This window comes from Rhea pennata, chromosome Z (assembly GCF_028389875.1).
Source record: "Rhea pennata isolate bPtePen1 chromosome Z, bPtePen1.pri, whole genome shotgun sequence".
Taxonomy (NCBI): domain Eukaryota; kingdom Metazoa; phylum Chordata; class Aves; order Rheiformes; family Rheidae; genus Rhea; species Rhea pennata.
In genome coordinates, this window is record NC_084702.1 from 50,627,015 (window position 1) to 50,643,496 (window position 16,482).

The window sequence follows — 16,482 nt, forward strand, 5'->3', positions numbered from 1 at the left end:
CATATGCTGGTTTCTATTAGCTAACTTTAAATGGGTGTAATGGTCACAGGGCAAGGCAAGAAACGTTGAGCTGCAGACACACAAACTATAGGTGACTCTTCCTTCATGGGATTAGAAATATTTACCTCAGCTATATTACCACACACCTGTCTGTTTTATGCAATCACCTTGAAATAATTCCTTTCAAACAAAATCAATTTCTGATCTCTGCCGCTGTTTACTAGTTAGCTCCTGCTGTACCTGCAGCAGTGCTTGGGATGCCAAACATCCTACAGACACTTTTTAGTTTTCGCATCAAGTAGTAACAACTCTTTAAGGGAAGTACTACGTACGCTGTTGCTGAAAAAATGAAGGATGTATGTGACTCCGGTGGGAGGAGCATTTATTTTACTTTCAAGCTTCTGTGACTACTCCCTTAAGACTCTCCTGCTCGTCAGTGAGGAGGTAATACAAGAAAAGAAAACACACACACACACTTCAGAGAGAAAAATATTCACGTGTTGGCCTGCTTACTAAGAATACCCAGCAAGTGGAGGCCCTGGCAAGTCAGTTACATCTACTCATGCCATGGACTGGCCAAACATAAAGTTTGAATCTTACTGCTTTGTACGCTTCTTTACCCTAATGGGAAGGATTTATGGGCACGTCCTATTGTTTCCTTTGCTTCAGAAACATCCTGAAAGAACAATGATGCTGGTTTTCAGATGGTTGGAGGAAATACTGCACGCCTGGCATCCGATTCCCCTGAGGATCTGATGCGCCTTTGTTTTAATGCTGCTAGTGTGTTCCTCATTATCTTAGATGCTCTGCACTGAGAGGAAAAACTTGTTCCACGTCTTTTAGGGAAGACATAAATCTTGCATCTCTGCAGAATATCATCAGTTTAAAAGATGAAGTTTAAGGGAGGAGAAAACAGCAGTATGGACAGAATGGTGGAGGAGCAAATGTACCACGCTGCGAACAGATCCTGGCGAGTCCCCTTTGCTCACAGAGTTCCTAGAGAAAAAACACATGGCTTGCACCCTTGCAAAGAAAGAACAGAAAAGTGTTCTCTTCTCGTTCTTCCCCATCTAGAAATAAGTCACTCTAAAATTTTTGAGGTGTTTATGCACTGGAAAAAAAAAAAAATCCTATGTCTCTAGAAGCAGTTCGCTGTCAGACGTCCTTGGCTGGAGGCCTGGAGTTTTGCCACAAGCTGACACATAAAGTTGTGCACAGAGCACAAAAGCCACTGCTGCGCACTGCAGCAGCTGGGCTGTAACATCCGCCTCTTATTGTAGTAACACTTCATTAAAAAACATAGAAAATGCTCAAAATATTTCCATGCCTCACAACCTGTATCTGGTAAACTGATTAGAAAATTAAATGATCTGTTTTCTTCAGGTTTTTGGATTAAATATCCATCATAAAGTGTGCAAGAATCACTTGAGTGACATTCAGATCCCAAATTCAGCACATGAAGCATAATTAAGTGTGATAGTTACGAGCAGTGATACTTCTGCATGTTACAGCCTGTACTTGAACAGATAGGAAATAAAAAGAAAACTGCAGCTCATATATTTTCTTTTTTTAAAAAAAGGTAAGTAAGTACAACATCAGATTACATGCCACACAGCAATAGGAACTATGTGAGGACCTTCAATCCCAGTCATTGCTTGAGTCCACAAGATAAATGTGTTCTTCTAAAAAGCTGAAACCAGCTGAGAATATAGGGTTAAATATCAGTATACTGATATTTCGTACTGGCTGAAATCCTAACCTGGCTGAAGTTGGTGGCAAAGGTTTCCCTGATGTTGATGGAGTCCCCGCTTTCTAATAAGTAGTTTGCTGTGGACAAGGAGCCTCTGCCCTATTTTCTCCCAACACAGATGCTCTTAGAGTCTTTTTAAAATCTTGTCTAATGCAGCAGATTGGACTGCCTAAATTAATTCATTCAGCTCATTTTCTCCAACTGTTTGTTTAAAGGATACTTTAGAAAAGAATGTTAGGAAATATTTTTATTTGCTATTCTACATAAATAAGATGTGAAGAACAAGTACATCTTTAGCCCACTGTCAAGGACTAAAGAAAACAGTAGCGATGGATCTCTTGAAACGACTAAATCAAAAGTGACTTTAATGTGCAGTTCAGCTTGCCAATCAGAGTATAGCTGATCTTTCTAATTTTAATCTGAAAATCTTTTCTTAGTTATTGCTGAGATTGCACATAAAAGATATGCCATTTTCTGAAGGGATGGAGAGCGACATGTATCTAAAGGTTGAAATCATGATAGTCTTAAAAACTAAAATCTTCTGTTTCTAATGACAGGCGGTTACAATATTAGCTCCTGATGTCCCCATTACTTGGCCAATGAGAGTCTTCAGGGTTGATCAGTAATGCAGCGCCTACGCTAACTTGCCATGCAAACGCAGCCTGGTGACTCACCTCAAACTGGCTGAGGTACCTTACTGAGTGAGGAGTCTTCTCACTCACAAAGCAGGCATGGAAACACCTGCAGCTTCTCTGTCTCCAAAGACAATTGTGTAATTGTCCATAATCACATTTGATTTAATATTACCTTAGTTGCAGCAATATCAGTTATTTAGATTAAAACAGAGTGCCCAAGGCTTATTTTTTATTTTTCTTACTAAATGTGATACAGTATTGGAGGAGAAAACCACCACGGAGCAACTGTGAAGCAGTTTACCTGGCCCCATCTTGGTCCAGTGACCGGGTGCAGCTGTCAGTCTGCTCTCCCGTGGAGCTGGAGCCTCTGCCAGACGCATACCCCTGCAGAGGGGGAGCTGTGGGGACCGTGGGGATGAAGGGGAACTGGTGCAGAAGTCCCCACACCACTGTAGCTTACTGTGGGGCCAGAGCTGCTTGGTGAGCACAGAGCCTTAACTGCCTAGTTGAGAGCCTTTTCCCTGGGAATCTGCACCTGATTATTTGGGGCACCTGTGTGAGCTTTTGCATTCTGTCAAGCGGGTTCCCATGCAGGGTCTTAACATATGTCCCATTAATTAGAAAATGCTCTAAAAAGAAGGGATAATTTTTGGATATTTATATTTTTGAGCCTCACGAGTCTATATAAGTAGAGCCCCAAAAGTATACATTACAACACCAGCTCTTCCTACAACAGTGTCTTCTTTTTAAGCACCGTAAACAGAATATGGCCAGAATACACTGGGACTGATTCCAGGCTCCCTTGAAAAAGTTGCATGCTATCAAGGTGTTACACGTGATTGATAGAGGGGTAAATGAGCACAGGATAGATCCCAGATCCTACATTCTATTTATGATAAATCTGTGTTGCATACAAATTGGCACAAGTATGAAGAAATATGAATATCTCAGCATCCTTCAGTGCCAAATACAGACATGATGCAACATAGTCATTTTCTCAATTCAACGTAACATACAATATGCCACTCTCCATTATGTTACAGCAACTGAAGTGTGCTGCAGGCCAATGGAAAATATCCCTAAAAATAGCTATGCTGTTTCTGGGCAAAAGGAGAAGTATTCGACATTTCCTTGAAAATGTTCCCACCTGGATTTGCTGGAACAGCAACATGATCGTTCTGGTGACAGGAAGCTCTCTGCTAAGGAGGTTCTCCTCAATATTATCTTGCTTTCCCAAAAGTGCTGCAAACATGGCTTGTAGTGATTCTTCAAAATACTGTACACGAAAGCTGTATTAAACTGTTTAAGTGCTCCATTGTGAAGCACTGTATTAGGAGCTTTCTGCTGCTCAAGCAACTTTATATTGTAATGTATTGTAATAGTGTGCTATTCTCATAGAGATCATTTTACAAATACAACACAAAAGATATTGTCACATGAGAATCTTCTAAATCATATCAAGGAAAATAAACACCCACTGCAGAGGGACTTGCTTATTTTGCTAAGATATTTTATAGCATATTAGCATTAAAATACTACATCTGCCTTCCAGGTTCACCTACAGCACTGCTTAAGAGCATTAGATGTGTTACAAATACAGATGACTTTGGCAGCAGGATAATTTGTTAATGCATATTTGCAAACTTTGTATGCTCTTATTCAGCCCTGATGTACAACCTGTGTATCTTAAAGAATTTTGCATAATTGAAAGAGGGGGATGGGGGGAAGAAGTCCCTTTAGCTCTTCCACTTCACATCCATGACACTGGCACATAGGTCCCAAACACCTAACAGTAAAGCATGCCCTGCTTGGCCTTCCTTCCTCAGAAGCTGCTGGAGGTCCCGAAGAAGCATATCCAGGAGGCGGCTGTTTTTGCTGACAGATCTGCATAGGACTGCGAGGTGATCATATCTGCACTCCCCAGTAACCCTGTTATCTGTCCTAGGACAGCTGTAACCCACAGCTCCTTCCTTCCTTTCTTTGTAATTATCCTTGCAACAGTTCTGCTGAGAGCTGGTCTCCCCATTTCACAGCCAACAGTCCAAAATCCAGAGTAAGGGAAGTGCCCAGGGCTTCACCAGAAACTGGTAGTAGGAGAAGAACTACAACCCAGATTGCTTGAATTTAAAACGTTGCCTTAAGCTGTTGAGCCATTCTTCCTCTCAGCCTCCTTTGTGCTGCTTACCCTCAGTCCTTTCCTTCAGTGTAGAGCCACCCTGTCATGAAAGGTTCTGCAGATTTTTTGATAAGTCCTTGGATGGGGCAAGGTCTCCTCACAAAGACTCTTTCATGACTAGGACCCAAGGGTACAGCCTGGTCTGATGTGACGAACTGCAAGTAACAGCAAAGAGTCTTGGTTTACAGTTGGATTCTCTTTCAGGTTCACAGAGTTTGACTACAGAATGTAAAAGATTTACATGAGATTAATGTTGAAATTTTCCATTTTTATGATATTTTTAGATTGTATTTCATTTTCCAGGCTGTAGTTGGCTTGAACCAGAGCCACAATGCTCATGACACTCTAAACACAAAAAGAAATTACAAAATGTGACAATTCCTAAAATGTGTTTCTTGTTGTATAACAAATTCCCAGTGTTTTAGATTAAACTAGAAAGAACAGGAGCCATAACATGAGGATTATATAGAATTTCAGTTTGTTCTTTGACAAAGAGTTAATGCCTGCCTTGTTCTAGTCAGTAAGTATCAAAGATACTTGTAACTAGATAACACATAGCTTAGCTGATTGGAAATCGCAGACATATATACTAATCACAGATTTTACTACTCAGCTTAGTGAAAGCCAATTACACAAAAGTGTGAGGTACTCCTTTCCCTCATCTGCTCCAGAGAATTCAGTGCAGAACTAAGGGCAAAATACCCTGCAGTTTTACCAACTTCTTCATTTTCTATTCAGCACCCCTCCAGCCAGTTCATCCTAAGAAAGCTGCTTGTACACCTCAAAAACCACAATTGAAACGCTTTATCATAAGCACATTTTCTGTGCTAGTTCCTTAAAACCACACCTTGCCCAAGTTCCTGTGTGTGTTTTATATTCAAAAGATGTTAACAAGAAATTGGATCAAGAACTGGAAATCACACATTTTCTTATTACAAAACCAGCCCTTTCTGTTTAATTGACAGAAGCATAAATAGGTAGGAAAGCTCACATATAAAAGATTTCAGTGAAAGGAAGGAGACCAGGTACACTTAGGCTTTTGAAATCATAGTGGAATTCACTTTAAAGCGCAGATTGAAATTGGACAATAGCTGAAAAGCTAGAACAGTGTGCTGTCCTGCTGTTTCTTTAAAAACGCTTCTGTTAAGAAATAGGAATCTGTGCTTGTTGTATACCACGGTGCAAAATGTCATGAAACAATTTTTATTGCATGTGGTAATTTAATACCCACATGCTACTACCAACACAGAGCCCCTTTTGCTGGCTGCTGCTCCTAGTGTCGAGCGCAAACCCTGCCCTATGGACTTGTAAGTGCCTCTGTGCATGCTTGCACACACGTGGAGTCTTCTGCCCACTAAGCCTGGCACTAAGTACTGTACAGGTGCCCCCACAGAACAGTCTTCAGAGTTTAAATCTACTGAATCAAATAACTGATGCTGAAATTTGTACTAATTGAATGTAAGTAAGTACATAGTCTATTGTCTTTGACTACAGGATCTTTGGAATTGGGATGGTCTTTTTTGTGCTCAACAGTCATATCAGCTCAAAAGAATCTCTAGCTTGTGAGTATTTGCATTCATTATAATAAAAACAAAGCTCACTACCTGCCAAAAGTACCTGGACGCTCGATCTTATACCCATGAAATGAAAGAAGGAACAACAGAATGTGACTGTAGTAGGCAAATATCAAACAGTTGTGTTTTAGATGCTTATAAGGTCTACTGAATGGGTAAGAACTGAATTAACAGAACCTCAAATTAGCAAATTTAGATAAGAAAACGTACTGTTGTGAGCATTTTTAAACTTTTTCTCTTAAGTCCAAGAAAACTCAGACCGACGTGAAATAAGATGGAAGGCTTATTCCTGTTTTCCCATGATAATTCAATCAAGAATGTAGATTTGCTTTCTTTTTTTAAAAAAAGCCTTTAATTAGGTGGCATATGTGTGCATTTTCTCTAGCAGATTGACTTCCCCCTCCGTCTTTAAAGGCAGTCCTTGCTGAGGAAATTCCTTAAGCAGAAATATCTGGCTTCTTGGTGAATGCCACAGGACAGTATGAGCAACGCTGGAGTTGGTCTGACCTGTGGTTAGGCTGTTGATGGACTGTCTGGGATAAAGCTGGCCACCCATCTAGTTTTGGATCTGAGTGCTAGTTTTGCGGGTGCCTCACTGCCCTTGTGTCTTTTGAAGGTTTGTTTGATTTCCACTGCCCTCCTATCGTGCTGATCTCTGAAGTTAAAAGGCAGCTCTACCTCGCATGTGCAGCATGTGGTGATAGAAAAGCAAAGCAAGTAGAGGAAGGGAAGGGAAAAGCCATAAGCCTTTGAGATGTCAGTGTAAACTGGCCTACAAAAAAAAAAAAAAAAAAAGGAGATGTACAAGGAAGCCTCACTAGGACAGAGAAAACTTAAAACCTCCAAGGCAGGCAGTCACCCTCAGTGCTACCTTGCCATCGAAGAAATTGCATCCAGGAGTTTGTTCTTGCAAAAGACATCCAAGCACTTCTTCCAAATGGAGAGCAGTGTTGTATTTTCCTGTAGACAGAATTGGTCTATGCAGCCTCTACAGAATAAAGAGATTTTAGTTAGTTTATTCTGTGGAATCTCAAAGCTGTATTCTTTAAATAGAGGGAGTAATTTATTTAATATGTTATTTTAATAATACAGTCTATGATACAAGTTATTTCATCTTCATAATACTTATATAAGGTAAGAAGCAAAAACAATTTGATAGAAATATTTATATTTATTTTAATATATTTATATAAAATTATACATATTTATGATTTTGTTACCATTCTTCTTCTTCATCCATCTACTCTCTTATTTTTCAACATGACTGAAATAGCCAGAAGACAAAATTTGGAGGCTATATTTTGAAAATAAATCAGCCTTAACTCTGGCTGATGTAAGTTACTAAATCACCTCAGATATGTCTCAGCATATTTAAGAAGTGGACATTTAGGTTCAATGTCTGCCGATAGTAGACAAGATTAACCTATGGTCACTGTATTATGCTATCTGCATTTCCTTGCTCCTAATTTCATTTAGTGTTCCGAAATTTCATACACAGAAAAACTGGGAAATACCTATGTTCTTCAAGAACTTCTGGATGCTGGGAAGTGTGAGCATCTGACAGCCCAGCAGGAGAAGAGCTGGAGCAATGGCCCCAGCAGAGTTACTGAATGTGGACATGCAGAAATTGTAAGCAAGGGGCCTAAGCTGCATGGACAGGTAACTTTGGTTCTACCTGCGGAATGAGCGCAGTCCTCCTAGGAGTGGATTTATTGCACCTGCACAAATCATCTGCACAGAAACGTGCAGTGAGCTCAGTGCTTCTAGGCAGCCTAGGCCTCTCTGTGCATTTACTGTATTTGGCATGTGCACCAAAATACATCCAAGCTTGCCCATATGCTTAGGTTTTATATAAAAAGAGTAATCTCTGCAGTGGACAACACACCTAAGATTTTCTCTCTGTTTTAGTTCGATGAAAGAGAAGGATTCCTGATCCTTGATATGGGGCAGTCATGTATAGCCCAAGAGAAGCTATAATGGTCTGAAACATGTCATTTCTTAGACATCCTGAAATCTCGCTTTGATCAAATTTGGAGGTAAATCATGAAACAGAATGAGAACATACTTCTACATTATTAGTTCTATAATCTCAAGAACATGCATTTGTTTTACTTAAAACAAGCTTTATAATTGGGCATTAAATTGGGTATGTATCTTTCTGCACAGAAATTGGACTTACCTGGGTATAGCAAGTTTAGCTTCTGTTGCACAAAGTAAACTCAGGAAACCAGAGACTATAACATAGAAGAAAGGATTAAATGTGTGCTATACAGTTGTAGGATGACACCAGATTATACTATTCCGTGAGCATGTACTAATACCTTGCTTTATGACTGACCTTAGTGCATTTTACAGGAAAGTTTCCAGAATGTTTTCTCTAAATAGGTGTAACAATATCCAAAGTTTTGAACAGATTTGACCGGAAAGTGTTATTCATGTATGCCTGTTCCACTTTGGTTAAAGCCCAGGCTACTTTGTGCATTGAATAATGAGGAGATATTTCTTCAGGAGAAAGACAAGTTCTTGTTGCATATTAGCTGGTTTTCCATTGCAGAGGGTTCCTAAATCCAAACAATTTCCTGTACATTACAGAATTTTTATGAATAGTTATTGTGCATGTAAAATTACTGGATAACAGAGTACGTTACTTTGCATTAGTAAAACATTAGACCAGAACATGCTGACACTATCTTGTGATTTATATAGCACCTCCAGACCTTAGCTGATTTACAACATTCAAGCAAGAACAACAGAAAATTATCCTTGCGGAGACAACCCAAGAGCTACATAAATTGACAACTGTGGCTGCCAACACTATGTAAATAACTTCATTATTGGAATTGAGTTTACCAAAGCAAAACTAGTAAAAACACAATCAACCCAAAGTTAAAGTAAATACTGTTCCTTGTGTCTCGCCTTCAAACTTAAACATCAGTGAGCTCCAAAGCAGGAGTTTTGTGCTCTAAATGAGTTCCCGGAGAAATCCATCCCTGAAATTAGTCCCCATGACAAAATAACAATTTTCCTTTGGTGCCCTGAGAGACATGGTAGCCGAATGCTACCTTTTGTAAAAGAGGCCTGTACAATAGGTTAGACAATTAAGTTTTAAAAACTCGTGGCTTTCTGACTGGACTCTTGGTAAAGGAGTTTGCAGAACTCTTTAAGAAATATGTCATTAATTTGTTATTACTTCTTACATGAAATTGTTAAAGACTGTATAATCCAATCCCTTTGCTTTTAACCAGATCTGTTAGGCTGTGATCAGGATCTTATTGAAATCAACAGAATTCAAGAGCTGTAAATGATTCATTGGTTTAGATAATGAATCCCAAAGGACTGTATTTAGTACAGAATAACGTAATGTCTTGGTGTAGATCATTATTATTTTCTCCATGAGATCTCCAGTCTGCTAATGTCTCCCTGGTCTTAAAAGTCTGTTTTTGTTGTTTAAAGTAAATAATGTGCTGTATTGACAGTACAGCCTAGTATCAGTGGTGACTCTTTGTCCAAATATTAGGCAGAATTCCCCTTTTCCTTGGATCTGATTGTTGCCAGTGCCGTAAGTCATACCCTATTGGATTGATGATCTGGTTTTATTAGCCATTCTCGGTATTTATGGGAGCTGTACTGTTTAACATCTTTATCACTGGCCTGAAGGAAGTGCTGGCATGCACTCTCATCAAGTTTGCAGATAACACCAAAGGGCATGGAGGAGGAACAAGTCCATATGCTCAAGGGCAGACAAACCTAGGTAGGCCGGAGGACCAGGCCAGCAGGATCTATATGAAAGCCAGCAGGGACAAATGCAAAGTCTCGCCCGGGGTGGGAAGAGCCCCCTGTGAGGGCCTGGGCTTGGGAGCTGGGGAGCAGCTCTGTCGGAAAGGCCCTAGGGGGTCCTGATGGGCAGCAAGCTGAGTGCGAGTCCACAGGGTGCCTGGGACTAGCAAAGGCTAACAGCATCCTAGCTGTATCAGCAGGAGCACAGCCAGCAGACTGGGGAAGGGGCTGTGTCCCTCAACTCAGCTCTCATTAGACTTCATCTAGATACTGAATCCAGTTTTGGGGCCCCCAGTACTGGAAAGACATTGATAAACCGGAGCAAGTTCAGGGGAGGGCCACCAAGCTGGTTGCGGGCTAGAACACTTGCTCTGTGTGGAGCGTCTGTGGGGTCAGGGCTTGTCCAGGCTGGGGAAGGGGCAGCTGCAGTGGGGTCTCCCCAGTGCCTAAAGGGAGGTTATGGAGAAGACAGAGCTGGGCTCTCCATCGCAATGTGTGGCAGGAGGACAAGAGACAATGGGCATAAGTTGAAACGAGAGGTTTGGACTAGATATGAGAAGAAGCTTTTTCCATATGAGGACACTCAAGCAGCGGGACAGATTGCCCAGAAAGGCTGTGTGTGTCTATGCTTGGAGTTTTCCAAGATGTGACTGGCTAAAGCCCCAGGCAGCCTAGTCTGATCTGAGTGCTGACCATGCTGTTAGCAAGAGGTTGAATTACAGTCCCCAGACATCCCTTCCAGCCTGAATTATCCTGTGCTACTGTGCCTGAATGCTCTATATTCCAGAAGTTCTAATCTTTGGCTGGTCATTTGTTTTGAAGTTGCTTTTCATTTTGCTGTATGAGATGTAATTTGTTTTCATTCTACTGTGATGTGTGCTGAGTGCTTTGGGATGAGAAGAATAACAAGGGTGACTGTCCTTGAGTTGTTGAGCCTGTTCTGTTACTCTCAGTCCTGATTATGTGCTTGGTACTTCTGGTGGGGAACGTGTGCACAATGCAAATCCACAAATCACTGGATCCTGACAGTACTAAATCCTATACTTCACTAGTTTTTAAATGACCAGACCAATTTTCAGCAGTTTTCCAGTTTTTGAAGATTGAACATAAAAATCTTACTATTCCTTGTAGCACGGACTGATGAGAAAATATCGCAAAAACACTGTTCATGTTACATAGGGGCTCCACCACTGGATGGGGTCTTTTATTTGTACATTCAAAACAGCCTGAAACTCCTTTTCTTTTGAAAACTGAGAAAATATATCTTTAACAGAGTACTGAGCTGTCTTGTGAAAACATCCCTCACTAGTGTCTTGGAAAATCCTTGCATCTCACAGTTACTTCTCACTACCAAACCTCCAGACCCAATGGCTGTGCTAGGAGGACAACGACTTCTGTGTGGTCTTGTCCCACCTACCCTGTGGTATTTAGACATTATTCAGAGAGGCAGCTGTCTATGATTACAGATCTTTCAAATGTCATGGGTCACATCACCAGGAAAGTGGGAAGGTTCAGGATGACAAACTAAAAGTAGTCTGTCACTGTCAACTCCATGGGATCAAAGAAAAAACAAACTGTATCTGTTTTGGCAAATGGCGAAAGAAAGAGGAAAAGCACAGGCTGTTAGGTTAATGTAGAAAGACAGGATTGACCTCCATGATCTAGATTAGTTTATTTTGCTGTGGTATTTTGCATGCTGAAATCACTTTTGTCAGAGAACCTCAAAGCACTCTACAAACTAAATGATTTCAAGTTGTAACACCTCTGTAAGATATGATAACAGTCATCCTGTAACAGGGTGACCCACAGAAAGATGTTAGGTCACTCAGGTGAGGCAGTGGTGAATAGGTAAAGGGGGAATGTAAGTAAGTAAGTGCTGTGATTTTGGTAACCACTAGGCATATGGTCGCAATGGCATGAACAGCTTATGGTCACCGTGACAGCGCTGCTGACATGAAGGACCTGAGAACCTGTCTGGGGTGCATGAGTCATACAAAACAGAAAAGAAGAAAGTTTAATAATGGTAAAGAAGTCTGGAATATGATGATCTCTGTCTAAGGTTTGAAAATATTTTCAGTTAAAGTGAGGAACTCCTGGAATTAGTTTTTAAGCAACTGAGAGCCCTTTAAAGTGGTATTTGTGGTACTCTTAAAAAAATTAAATTGAAAACTGAAGTAAGTGTTTTCCTTTTGTCTCTTCTAACCTGCAAAAGCAATATGCACACTACATCTGCTTCAGCAATCTCATGCATGTGATCACTGTTGCCCAGTGTTAATCAGGAGCAGTGAATTTAGCTTTCACAATACAATCAGTTCTTGTTCTCAACTTCTAAGAGTTCATAATTCAGCCTTACTGTCATTTCTTTCCTCTTCCATGCTCTTTGATGAAAGGTAAACCTGAAAGAAAGAAACCAGAGTCATTAACTGTTGGAAACTTTAATGTGCTACAAAACCAGAATTAGAAGTGATAATGAAATTTCCACTGCTGAAAGCAGACTTTGCTAACTGATGTATGTAGTGAGAAAGGTGGCCATATAACCAATAAAAGTAAGAACCATGTTCATTTTTAATATGCCTCATTCATCTTTGCTTGAACTGGCAGAACACCAAATTAGACTTTAAGTTAAGATGTTCCTTTTAATTTTCAGTAATTAAAATAAATATATGTTTAACCATTTCCATTGGACTCTATTAAAATCAGTATTTTTGCTGAAGTATCTTCCAGAAAAATGGCTACCAAACCAAATAACATTTGTAAAGCACTCTAGAGAGAATAAAATGAATTAGTCATGAAAATTCAGGATTCAATTCTGCAAAAGCAATTCAATGGTAAATAACTTTACTTCCATGAATAGACCCAGTTGTTACTAAATGAGATTTTTCCCTAGGAGCAAAGTAACAATGAGCAGGGACAACTTAAGTTGGGAAGCTGATAAGATTAGCATTCCTTGCTATCTCTCTCATCCCCACTGCATAATCAGCAGGGCTAGAAATCAAGCAGCTTCGGAGGTTCGCAAAGCAGCCTCAATTCGCAGGCCAGCAACACAGATTCTTGCAGCTATAAACTCTTGCTGTTTGTAAGAGGCTTAAAAGTCCCCTGTACTGAGAGCTGTTTCCCAGGTCCTTCACAGTGGGCCCAACAGTGCCCTCATTTAATCAAAAAGGGAGGTCAATAGTTGAATTCAGAGGAAACAGTAGTGAGCCCAGAAGGACTATTGCCACAGAGGTCTTCAACTTAGCAACAAATAGTCTGTCATAATATACCTTCTGACAAAGAAGAAAATTCTCTGGTTTGGTCCAAAATTCCTTTTTCAATGACAAAAATCTTTAGCTTTATATATATATATATATATATATATATAACATATATATGTATATATATGTTTCGTTTTGCTGAAGAAAATAGAATGGGCGATATTGCTGTCATTTCCAGTTTCATTAACAATTCAGGGAGTGTTTTCTAAAGCCATAAAATAAGAAAGCACTGTTCACAGTTTTCATTTCAACATGGTTACCTGATGAAATCAAATGTTATGTTGCAATTCTTTATGAAACAGAAATCCAAGTTTTGACCAAGTTGTGAATTTCAGTCTCTGGTGGCAAGCTAATACCTGAAACATAAAAGTAAATAGTAAATAGTAATTGTCTAAAGTAATAGTAATCTCTAAAGAGCAGAGTTAGAAGCAAGGAATGACAGCGTGAAAGGGAAAAACAGTTGCAGAAAGAGGAAGGAAAGAGGGACAAAGCAGAAGAAGTGGGTTACAACTAGACCCTTGTTCTGAAGATGGCAAATTGAGGAAATGATGAGACTGTATAGAAAGGAAGATATTTAATAGTCAAGTAGATGAAGTAGCTTAAAAAAAGAAAAAGAACTGGCAAATAAGACAAAAGCTAGCAGATAAACATAAACAGTGCTATGAAATCAAAGAAAATGAAGCATACACGCAATCCTAAGAGAAGAGAGAAAGCCAAACCACAGAGCTTTGCCAGGGGATCAAACCCTGGAAGATTCATCTAGCCAAGAATTGCGAGGGCTTGTTTTATTTTTGCTTTCTTATTCCTGCCAGAAGATACAAACTATATCTATTTACTTAAGGAAAAAAAAAATTGTATTGCAATACAGCCAATTTCTCCTGGGGAAAAAAAGAATGCGATTAAAAAAAAAAAAGAGAGAGAGAGAAAAAAAAGAAAGAAAAAGTCTGAACAATTTTTCACATTATACCCAGAGATGCTTAAAGTGTTTGGTAAAATCAAAAAGTCTACAACATATCCCAAGGCTGATGGACAGAGAAAATAAATAAGGAATTGTTATGGGCCAGAATCTGATAAATGTAGTCCCATTGAAATGAATGAAACTATTCTCAATAATCAGTTTGAATCAGGAAATCAAGGTCTGGACCTAAGATGAATTACAAGACTGATAATGTAGTGCTTGCTTTTTAATAACTTTGCAAATAATGCCATTATCCAGATCCTCACAAAAAGGCAAGAAAAATGGATTTCCCATTTTGGGGGAAAAAACATTGGGGGTTAACAAAGTTGCACGGTTGATGGTTACTTATCAGGCTGTAACCATGCATCTCTTTGCATAGCTGCTAGCTTTAACAAAATATTGAAGAAATTAATCTACCTCTATAATTAAAAAAAAGCCTCCTATAATTTGCACCCTGTTCCTATACAAACATGGGCTGTATCTGATCCGAGCTTTAAGTGCACAGAGGTTGGCAGGTCCAGCTGTCAGCTGTGTCGAAGTTAGGCCAAATGGCACACAGAGCACAGCTCCTCTCTGAGCTCTGATTCCTCTGCAAGATTTTATCTGACATGGTTTTCTCATTCCCACACCTTCCTTTATGTCTTCAAAGTGAAAGAGGAAGCAGGAGGTAGTACGCTATTACACCAAATAAGTTCATACCAGCTAAGCCAAACGTTGGCAGGTTATGGACTCTGTGAGTCAGTGCTTGGAGCACTGTGGAAGTTTGCAAAACAATCTCTTACTCTTTCCTCTAAGCCCTCCTCTTTCACCCTTTAAATGTTCAGTGATCTCTGACTGGCCACAAGCCCTTTGAAACTGGCACAAGGCTTTTGCTTATGCCTTTATTTTGACTACCTAAATTTGTGAATCCATGATCCCACTTAATCTACATATATCAGAAAATAACTCTATTGGCAGAACTCAGCCCTTCATTTGAGGTGGCTGTAGATTTTCCAACAGCAAGAAATATTGTGCATGTCTCATTTTCCCTCCTCTCCTATCACTACAAAGCATGGATGTGAATTTTAGCTTTAGATCATGCCATGCAACACTGCCACAGCACACAGTGGTGGTCTCATCTAGAATAGTGCTCTGGTTCAGCTATATTTTTTCAGTTACCTATTGAATTATATTATTACTGTATTACTAGTGGATCTTTAATAAAATGATACCAAAGTATCTGGAACTATAGGCAGTTGATGCACCACCAATAACTAACATATTTAGGAGTAAAAGCAAATCTAAATATTCTCAAACTGCTTTTGCAAGCAAATTGCCACAAAGAAATTGCTACATTATGATGAAGTACTTCTTTTATCCACTTTAAAGGGATGAAAGGCCAAAGGAGATTTGACCATGACAGAACACGGACAGCTGAGAGGAGAAGGATATTCTTAAATAAAAGCTGGCACTTAACCTTTGCATAGTCTCCTTTGCACAGTGGAAGAGCTGCTCTTAGCGTAAGGAGAGGATCAGCTGGAGGTGAAGTTTGACCAGGAGCAATATGAGGTACCATATATCAATCAGTATACCTAGAGTTACTGTATATAGATATATGTGTTGCAGATAGAGAACACCACAATTTTACAGATCCGGAAATGGAGAACTCAACCACACTGGTGGGTTTTCTGAAGTCTAAAAGACAAATATCCACCTGAATGTCTTTGTTACTCTTGGGTTTTCATCATGACCACTCAAAAGTTTAAAGTCAAACATGACACTATAATTGCATGGGCATTTGGACAAATGGCAGCTCTGAGATTTGAATACTATGGCCATAGATGTGCTATTCATGTCAGAGCTAACTTAGGAAGATATAGGAAGGGTATATTCATATGTAAAGCGGGGAAGTAAAAGAACAGTCTGTTCCTTTCTCAGACCAGGGAAACCTGCTCCTAGGAGAAATTTAAATTCATGTAAATTAAAGCTCTGCCAACATATGTTGGTATATCAGGAATCCAGGACTGGGAACTGCCTGCACTATGGTTGCTTTAGGTGTGTGTGGGGGGGGGGGGCGGGGGGGCAGAATTAGGAGGCAGGCAGTTGCTGTGCACGTGTGGACAGATAATCTGAGAGTTGTGAACTGAATCTATTTCTATGACCTAAGCAATGGTTAAAGATATCTGCTCCTGCTAAGACTATCCTTCATTGGCTTAGAAGCTTTGGATACACCCCAGTAATCTTGTATTTCCTGTAATTTTAAGAGGGAGGGGTACGAGATTACCCAGACAAGGTGAGAATGGATAAGCCCATTCATTTACCAGAGCAGGACTGATCCCTCGTTTTCACTGACATAATAGATCTTCTGTTTTAATTCCA

The 16,482-nt window shown here is 39.8% G+C and overlaps 1 long non-coding RNA gene across 5 annotated transcripts in view; it reads right to left on the reverse strand.

The window, feature by feature from the left end:
• Positions 1 to 476: 476 nt before the first annotated feature.
• LOC134153413 (uncharacterized) overlaps positions 477 to 16,482 on the reverse strand; it is a 59,535-nt gene continuing 43,529 nt past the window's right edge. Inside the window, exons 4-9 of one of the 5 annotated variants that reach the window (XR_009961159.1) lie at positions 13,427 to 13,522; positions 12,266 to 12,308; positions 8,474 to 8,696; positions 8,315 to 8,369; positions 7,007 to 7,123; positions 477 to 4,906 (exon numbers count right to left, since the gene is read on the reverse strand). This is a non-coding gene — a long non-coding RNA (uncharacterized LOC134153413). The other 4 variants (XR_009961158.1, XR_009961157.1, XR_009961155.1 and 1 more) reach the window with 4 other exon arrangements.